We start from the raw sequence: 7,488 nt of genomic DNA, 5'->3' as shown, positions 1-7,488 counted from the left end.
TCTTCGTGGTATAGGCTAGAACTGATGGTGGCATTCAAGAGAATCCGGAAGGTCTAACCTTGTCTGTGGTATTCTGGGTAGGATTCAATGATTGAATGACTGTGACGAGCTTCAAACTCCTGAAGGCTGGGCGGTTAGTGACAGACGCAAAAGAATCATTGGATTCTATTCCGGCCTGATTGAGAACTGACAGATGGATAGCCGTGCCGTGACAGGGTGCGTTGAACATTTTCACTGAGAGGATGTGAGGTAGCCACTGACAACGGTGAAACCCTTGCTTAAGCTTGCCATGGAAAGGAAGAAGAAGGATTGGATGAAGACAATAGGAAAGCAGAGAGACGGAAGGGAAGGCATCTTCATACGCTTATCTGAAATTCCTACCAATGAATTACATAAGTATCTCTATCTTTATCTTTATGTTTTATGCGTTTATCACCATACTCATTTGAGTTTGCCTGACTAAGATTTACAAGGTGACCATAGCTTGCTTCATACCAACAATCTCTGTGGGATCGACCCTTACTCGCGTAAGGTTTATTACTTGGACGACCCAGTACACTTGCTGGTTAGTTGTGCGAAGTTGTGTTTATGCCATGGTATTGAACACCAAGTTTTTGGATTCATTACCGGGGATTATTTGATTTGTGAAAAGTATTGATCACAATTTCGTGCACCAACGCGTCCGCGTCATAGGTGCGTTGGGAAGAAAACAAAATTGAACAGAGAGTCACGTGAAAGTGTGGTTGGAGGCGTGCCTTTGGCACAAATTGGTCCACGCGACCGCGTCACTGACGCGTCTGCATCATATGGGAAAAATACCTCCCACGCGTCCACGTCAACCACGCAAATGCGTGCCTCAAAATCGACGTAAAAAGGGTGTTTGGCCGAAAGTTAAGCTGGAATTGGGCTGGACTCGTGCTAGAAGCACAAGCCCTACCATGCGAACGCGTGCCCCACGCGTCCGCACCATTTTTCAACACAAGGCCAACCACGCGATCGCGTCCATCACGCGATCGTGTCACCCAACATTTTGGCAAAATAAGTTTTTCACCAGAGAGTTGCGTGGCCGCGAGGCTGCACTCGTGCTGAGGGCACGAATCACTTCACGTGAACGCGTAACCTACGCGTTCGCGTTACTTCATCAAAGCACTATCCACGCGACCACATGCCCCACGCGCTCGCGTCGTCTGCGCCGCACAGCTTATCCAAATCAACCAAATATCTTATCTTTTCTTCCCGAAATCTAAATCTTTTCTTTCCCTTCTTATTTCTTTCTTCCTTCCCTTCTTTTTCTTTCTTTTTCTTTCTTTTTCTTTTAATTGGTGTTGGAAATTTGTTTGGGTCATTATTATCTATATTTTGCTTGTGGATTATTAAGAATTGTTTGACAATTATATATTACTTTTTATAGGGTTGCCTGCATGTTCAATTTAATACTTTCAATAACTTATTTACCATGCATGCTATGTGTTTGTGAAAACACCCGTATGGCATTGTGCATTATTTTTAAATTTCTTTTATTCTACTACTCTAAATGCTTGCTTTTCACAAAACCCTTTTTATATTTTATTAATTAAATATAATTGTTATTACAAATATGTTGTTAGACTTGGTAATCTAACTTGGACATTGAATGCTTGATCTATGCTACTCATGCCTTTGCCAGCATGCCAATAAACATCTTGTATTTAATTGTCATTACATGCACTTGATATATTTCCATTGATGACTTTTCACATGTAGTCATGACCATGTGTTACCGTCATTTTCTTTACCGTGCATTGATTATCACGAATCCTCTTCTCTTCCTTGCTCTAACCCTTGAAGTTTTAAAGACTTACCTTTTCCCTTTTAGGATGGCCACCAAGAAAGGTAAAGAGAAAGCTACTCCCAAACCACCGGCAAGGAAAGGAACAAAAAGAGCACTAGCTCCGGAGTCACCCATCCACTTGTACATCTTAGCATGCACCGAGGACGGTGCAATCTTTAAGTGTGGGGAGGTCGATACCAATCTCCGTGGGTTAGTTACTTCTTTTTTTTTTCAACACCAATGTTAATTTGTTAATTGTTGCATTTGCATGTTTGTTTGATTTTATGCATTTAGTTACTACTTGGTTGAAGTAATATTTTCTTTTTCAAGAATTTTTTATAGTATTTTACTAATTTAAATTGAAAATTTTTTTGTTAAATTTGTTTGAAGTTGTATTTGGAACATGGTTTATGAGCCAATGAACACACAACCTGTGAGATTTTGAGCCTATTTATATGGTTACATTATGTAACCATAATTTTTTATTCTTGTGTGTTTTCTTCTCTATAATTGCAATCTTTGCTTTGTTCCATTCCATATGTTAATTATTTAGTGTATTTACATGCTTGCATATGATTGAGGCTATTACTTGTTTTTGCTCACTTATCCCAAATAAACCTACCTTTTATGCCATCCTTGTTAGCCCCCTTGAGCCTTTTAACCCCTTTCTATTTTATAACCACATTACTAGCCTTAAGCAAAAAAACAAAATAAAAATCCCTAGATGAATCCTTGGTTAGCTTAAGATTGATATTGTGTATGACAAAGAAGGAAAACATCGTCAGTAGGAATGACACCATAGAGAGCAATTTGTTGATCACCAAACCCGACAACATCAAAGTCGGGGCATCCAGATTGAAGGGCTCAACAGTCCTCTATCTTTTGGGAGGAGGAACGACAGTAGGAGAAGAGGTGGCAGCAGAAGCCTGGGAAGGATCAATCACATAAACCGAAGGAGTAGGAATCATCCTCCTCGGTCCAGGAGAGCTCGATACCAGCTGTTTTGGTAGAACATGAAAGGATCCCTCCCCAGCCGCCTTGGCCGAGAGGTTCTGGGAAGCTGTAGCCTTTCTCGCCTTTTTAAAAGCTTTCATAGAATCATTGGTCTTAGCCATCTCTGAAAAAACAAAATCAACCAAAGAAGCAAGTTACAAACTAGAAAGAAATGAAGCAAAGAAAAACGAAGCAAAAATAAGTCGGTCAATACCCAACATAGTCCGGACAAGGAAGGGCTCCTCCAAAAATTTCCAGTCAGTCGGACATACCCTCAAGGACCTTGGAAGATGTCTCGACAATATTTTTGCGAGAAGACATGGTCAACTAGTCCTACAGCAAGAAAAAGAAAATGGATTACCAACCAAAAATAACTCAGACAAAATCAAAGAAATTAGCTCGGACAAAACATGACTCAAGCATACAAATAGTGAAAGGAAAACCCCAAGACACACACCAAGGTCCAGGGGCATCCTTTGGAGGCAATAACATATTAAGGACTCAGAAGAAATCTACAAGGCTACATCCCAACAAAACTCTCAGCAAAGAAAACAACCCTCTTCCAACAAAAGCTCCGAGAAAAAAATCCCAAAGTCATCAGAAAATCGTTATCAGCAAAAAAAAACTATCAACATCAAAGCAAAAACAAAAAAAACCAGCAAAGGTACAATCTTCTTCAGAATTAAGTAGTTCAGGAGCCTCAGTTACGACATGCAGACTCAAAATCAAAACAGGCATGCGAAAACTATAAAAATGACGAACGCAAAAAGGACCATTCAAAATTAAAGAGACTCCCAAAGCACACAGTGACGACCAAACACGGTAAGACGAAAAGGTTCAAGCTTTCCAACGTAAACTCAAGCAAAATTGAAACTTTACCAAGAATAGAACAATGTAAGCATAAGTAAAGAAACAAAAAAAAGAACCAACCTGAAAGAAGAGGAAGTGCCAAAAAGGTTGAAGGCGAAGAGACGAAATCCAGAATCGCCTTTCAAGCAAAGGAAGCACCAACAACCACCGAAGGTGTCACAGAGAGAAGCACGAAAAATGCATGTCTCAGGCAAGTCAATGTGAAACAGAAGAATAGAGAAAGTAATTCAAAAATGAAAGCGGGAGGCGAAAGAAACGAAGCATTAAGAAGTTAAGGAACGTCTGTTTCGAAATTAAAAGAAACAAAAAAACGCTCCGTATTCAAAGGGAAACACTACAAAAAAGAAAAGCGACAATGCTCGAGCTCAGCTTCTGATGCCAGGGCATCTAGGCCAGTTTCACTGACCTTTTCTTTACTATTTTAGGGTAGTTTCATGCATTTTCTTAGTAAATAAGGCAAGTTTTGGATGAAAATACACTTACACCTTGATTCAAACAACTATTGTGAATTTCATATGATTTCATGAGGATTTTGCTAGAATTGCATGATAAATTGATGATGCATAATCTCATGACTTTGGCTAGAGCTTTGATGCACTTTATTTGCTTGATTTCAGGGCAAAGGAAGCAAGGAAGAACCACGTTAGTACTCACGTTAATCTAGTTAACGTGAACACTAACGTGGAATGGTAAATAGCTTGCAACATTAATGAGAAAAGTGATCACCAATAATGCCTGCGAAGCCATCAATAGCTCACGTTACTTGCCACGTTAACTTAGTTAACGTGGTAGTTAACATGGAGATAAAAGAGGACTCCAATGTTAGGGGAAAACATGAACACTAATAACGTTCTGCTCCAACGTTAGTGGTAAAAGTGAACACCACTAACGTTCCAAAACTTAGCAATGAGCCACGTTAAGAGTCACGTTAACTTAGTTAACGTGAACTCTAACGTGGAAGAGAAGAACAATGCCAACGTTATGACACTCACCTTTGTCACTAACGTTAGATCAACTAGCATTGACTACGTTAGTGATCACGTTAAGACCACTAACGTGAGAGTTAACGTGGAGTTGAGGATTGATGAGCCAACGTTAGTGACACTCATTTTTGTCACTAACGTTGGAAGATGTCATTACTACCACGTTAAGAGCCATGTTAACCTAGTTAACGTGAGCTCTAACGTGAAGAATAAAGGCACTTGGAGCGTTAGTGACAAAGGTAAGTGTCACTAACGTTCTCGAAGGTGAAGCATACCCACGTTAAGAGCCACGTTAGTTACACTAACGTGAACTCTAACGTAGGGACAAAAGGCACATAGCAACATTATTGGGAAAGGTGAGTCCCAATAACGCTTGCGAAAGGGGTATAAGCCAACGTTATTGGGAAAAGTGAGTCCCAATAACATTAGCAAAGATTTAGAAAGCAACGTTAGTGGTCACGTTAGTGCCACTAACGTTGGAGTTAACGTGAGGTATTTGAGGGTGGAACGTTAGTGGAAAAAGTGATTGCCACTAACGTTCTCGAACCCACAATGTCACTTAACGTTAATCTCACTAACGCCCATGCCTAATTCATACTTCTCTGCAAGTTGGGCCCACTAAAGATTAGAACTACTTTAACTCAAGATCTAGAGCCCACATCCAAGACTTGAAGAACTCACTAGAAGATCAAGAGGAGTAATATATATAGGAGTAGTTTTGATCTATAGAGAAGCTTGGCACTTTGGAGACTACCTCTGTATATTTACTTTTTTGCACTTTTAGCATGGATTCTTCTTTTCTGCCATTTTTGATTTCTAGAGCTATGAACAACTAAACCCCTTTCATTGGGTTAGGGAGCTCTGTTGTAATTTGATGGATCAATTATAGTTTTCATTCTTTTTCTTCTTTCTTTTCTCTTGATCTTACTAGAAAGCTTTCGATCTTCATCTAATTAGATTGTTATCTTGGGAAAGAAACTCTCCATAATTAGATCTCCTCTGAGCCTTGGAAAAGGGATGAGGAGATCATGTTAGAGATGCTTTCTCATGTTGGACCAAATTGGGGTTTGGGCAGATATGGTAACATGTAATCCTCCCAACACTTTGATTTGGAAATACATGTGGTATAATCAGTGACCACACTTTATCTCTTCCCATGAGCAATTAAATCAAGGAATTGAGTAATTGTTCAAGCTTAGAGAGATTGGATTGCCAAGGGATTGGGATCCAATCACTTAAGATTGCTAAGGAGATCAATGAATGCATTGATTGAGGAAGAGATGAGAATTAACTTGATCTGGAGAATGCAATATCTCCTGAACCCAATGATTTCCCCATTTCTGATCTTACCCATTCTCTTTACATTCTGTCATTTATTTTCATGCTCATTGCCCCAAATCCCCATTTAAGATTCTGCACTTTATTTTCCGTTATTTACTTTCCTGCCATTTAATTTTCTGCAATTCTACATCCACATCCTGCTATCTTCCAATTAAAATTGCTTGACCAATCAATCCTTGTGGGATTCGACCTCACTCTATTGTGAGTTTTTACTTGACGACAATTCGTTATACTTGCTGAAGGGAAATTTGTTGAGAGAAAAGTTTTCATGCATCAAGTTTATGGCGCCGTTGCCGGGGATTGATTTTGAATCAACAATGATTAAGTTGGAAGATCACTAGATTGAGCATTTTTTTCTTTATTTATTATTTGATTTGGTCGATTACCTTCAGTTTGTTTAGTTTCTTCCTCATCCCCTTCACCCTCTTTGTTTTTCTTTCTTTTTCTTTGTTAATTACAATTCTGCTCACTAACCTACTAATTGTTTGATAATTTGAATCACTCACACTAACAATTACTCTAACAAGAATAATCTCCTCATTTTATCTCTTGCTGTGAGTTTTGTTAGTTGTATGACAGGGAGAAAAGAGGGAGCTTCAACTTCCTTCGATTCAGAACTTGAAAGGACCCTCTGGGGACTAAGGAGGGAAGCAAGAGGGAAAGGAATTGTTGGTGCTGAGGAAAAGGAAAAGTACTTTGAACCCAACATGGAAGAGAATTTGGAAAACAATCATGAAGAAGAAGCTCACAACCATGCTAGAGAAGGCCCTGCAAACCGTGATGGGCAAGAAAGGAGAGTTCTAAGCTCCTACATTAATCCTAATCCAGAAAAATGTGGAAGCAGCATTCAGAAGCCCACCATACATGCCAACAAATTTTAACTAAAACCCCAGCTCATCACCCCTGTTCAGAACAATTTTTCATTTGGAGGAAGTGCTCAAGAAGACCCCAATCAACACCTAACCACCTTCTTGAGAATTTGTGACACTGTGAAGTCTAATGGAGTCCACCCGAATGTCTATAGGCTGCTCTTATTCCCTTTTTCACTCAGGGACAAGGCATCCAAATGGCTTGAATCCTTCCCAAAGGAGAGCTTAACAAATTGGGAAGATGTGGTGAATAAATTTTTGGCAAGATTCTACCCTCCTCAAAGAATCAACAGGCTGAGAGCTGAGGTGCAAACTTTCAGACAGCAAGATGGTGAGACTCTCTATGAAGCATGGGAGAGATTCAAGGACTTAACAAGAAGATGCCCACCAGAAATGTTCAATGAATGGGTTCAACTTCACATTTTCTATGAAGGTCTTTCCTATGAGTCAAAGAAGGCCGTAGATCATTCATCAGGAGGCTCTCTAAACAAGAAGAAAACCATTGAAGAAGCCATAGATGTCATTGAAACAGTTGCTGAGAATGACTACTTCTATGCCTCCGAAAGAAGTAACACTAGAGGAGTAATGGAGCTGAACCAGATGGATACATTGCTAGCTCAAA

At 39.7% G+C, this 7,488-nt stretch overlaps 1 non-coding gene across 1 annotated transcript; it reads right to left on the bottom strand.

Moving 5' to 3' along the window:
- Positions 1-7,157: 7,157 nt before the first annotated feature.
- Positions 7,158-7,265, bottom strand: LOC127740231 (small nucleolar RNA R71). Its single transcript, XR_008000912.1, has one exon. It is a non-coding gene; the product is annotated as a small nucleolar RNA R71 (small nucleolar RNA).
- Between the last annotated feature and the right edge of the window lie 223 nt (positions 7,266-7,488).

The sequence above is a fragment of the Arachis duranensis genome, chromosome 6 (genome assembly GCF_000817695.3).
Source record: "Arachis duranensis cultivar V14167 chromosome 6, aradu.V14167.gnm2.J7QH, whole genome shotgun sequence".
Classification (NCBI taxonomy): Eukaryota; Viridiplantae; Streptophyta; class Magnoliopsida; order Fabales; family Fabaceae; genus Arachis; species Arachis duranensis.
This window is presented reverse-complemented; position numbering and strand designations above follow the sequence as displayed.